A 2,346-nucleotide genomic window follows, 5' to 3' on the forward strand; every position below is an offset into this window, starting at 1 on the left:
TGGCCAGGCAGAGGGACCGAGCTGGGAAGGATGTACTGCAAGTTAGAGCAATAAAGGATGGAGAGGAAATGTGTTGACTAGTGAGGAGAGTGTGTTGAGAAGGTGGAGGGAGTATTTTGAGCAGCTGATGAATGAGGAAAATCAGAGAGAGAGAAGGTTGGATGATGTGGAGTTGGTGAAGCAGGATGTAGATAGGATTAGTAAGGAGGAAGTGAGAGCAGCGATTAAGAGGATGAAGAGTGGAAAGTCGGTTGGACCAGATGACATACCTGTAGAAGCATGGAGATGTTTAGGAGAGATGGCAGTGGAGTTTTTAACCAGATTGTTTAACAGGATTCTGGAAGGTGAGAAGATGCCTGAGGAATGGAGAAGGAGTGTGCTGGTACCGATCTTTAAGCATAAGGAGATGTGCAGACCTGCAGTAATTACAGGAAAATTAAGTTGATCAGTCACACCATAAAGTTATGGGAAAGAGTAGTGGAAGCCAGGCTGAGAGAAGAGGTGACCATTTGTGAGCAACAGTATGGTTTTATGCTAAGAAAGAGCACCACAGACGCATTATTTGCTTTGAGAATGTTAATGGAGAAGAATAGAGAAGGTCAGAAGGAATTGCATTGTGTATTTGTGAATTTAGAAAGCATACGACAAGGTGCCGAGAGAGGAGTTGTGGTATTGTATGAGTAACTCAGGTGTGTCAGAGAAGTATGTAAGGGTGGTGCAGGACATGTATGAGGACTGTGTGACAGCAGTCAAGTGTGCAGTAGGAACAACAGACTGGTTCAAGGTGGAGGTTGGACTGCATCAAGGAGCGGCCCTGAGCCCTTTCCTGTTTGCAGTGGTGATGGACAGGTTGACGGACGAGGTCAGACAGGAGTCTCCCTGGACTATGATGTTTGCGGATGATATTGTGATTTGTGGTGAGAGTAGGAGCAGGTTGAGAAGAGCCTGGAGAGGTGAAGATACACGCTGGAGAGAAGGGAAATGAAAGTCAGTAGGAGTAAGACAGAGTACATGTGTGTGAATGAGAGGTAGGGCAGTGAAGTGGTGCGGTTGCAGGGAGAAGAGGTGGAGAAGGTGGAGGAGTTCAGGTACCTGGGGTCAACAGTGCAAAGTAATGGAGAGTGTGTTAGAGAAGTAAAGAAAAGAGTGCAGGCAGGGTGGAGTGGGTGGAGAAGAGTGACAGGAGTGATTTGTGATAGTAGGGTATCTGCAAGAATGAAAGGAAAGTTTATAGGACTGTGGTGAGACCTGCGATGTTGTATGGATTAGAGACAGTGGCATTGAGTAGAAGACAGGAGGCGGAGCTGGAGGTAGCAGAGCTGAAGATGTTAAGGTTTTCGGTGGGAGTGACGAGGATGGACAAGATTAGAAATGAGTTTATTAGAGGGACAGCACATGTAGGATGTTTTGGTGACAAGGTGAGGGAGGCGAGATTGAGATGGATTGGACATGTGCAGAGGAGGGACATGAATTATATTGGTAGAAGAATGCTGAGGATGGAGCCACCAGGTAGGAGGAAAAGAGGAAGGCCAAGGAGGAGGTTCATCTATGTGGTGAGGGAAGACATGCAGGTAGTTGGTGTGAAAGAGGCAGATGTAGAGAACAGGGTGGTATGGAGACGGATGATCCGCTGTGGCGACCCCTAATGGGAGCAGCCGAAAGGAGAAGAAGAAGACAATAGGGATAGTTTCATCCTTTTGCCCCTCCCTTTTTACAGATCAAAGCAGCCAAAGCCCCTCCCCCTTCTTTTCCATTGGCTCAGATGAATTCACACGACACCTTGTTGTTAATAAATGAATTAATGAGTGCGTCACATACACAGAGCCTTGTGGATTAAATGTAACTATCTACCCTCTTCTACATACCACTGGTTATAAACGACTGTGATTGGCTACTTTTGATGTGATTGACAAAGAGAGAGAGAGAGAGAGAGAGAGAGAGAGAGAGAGAGAGAGAGAGAAAGAGCAAGCCCCGCCCACTATTTCAATATCACATTGTATAATTAGACCTGAATTTTCTAATCCTTCATGTTTTTTGTTTTTTTTTACTCATGAGAAAAGGAATCATGGGAACATTTCACACCACCTTATACAACACAGCAGTCAATGTTTATTACAAAATATCAGTTATCAGTTATCAGTTATCTTCATCACTAACGACCCTCCATCTAGCCCTCACCCACCAGGAAAATAAGGACACGTACGTGCAAATGCTGTTCATAGACTTCAGTTCAGCATTTAACACAATCATCCCTCAGCACCTGATTGAGAAGCTGAGCCTACTGAGCCTGAACACCTCCCTCTGTAACTGGATCTTGGACTTCCTGACTGGGAGACTTCAGTCAGT

Source organism: Silurus meridionalis, chromosome 10 (genome assembly GCF_014805685.1).
Source record: "Silurus meridionalis isolate SWU-2019-XX chromosome 10, ASM1480568v1, whole genome shotgun sequence".
NCBI classification, from domain to species: Eukaryota; Metazoa; Chordata; class Actinopteri; order Siluriformes; family Siluridae; genus Silurus; species Silurus meridionalis.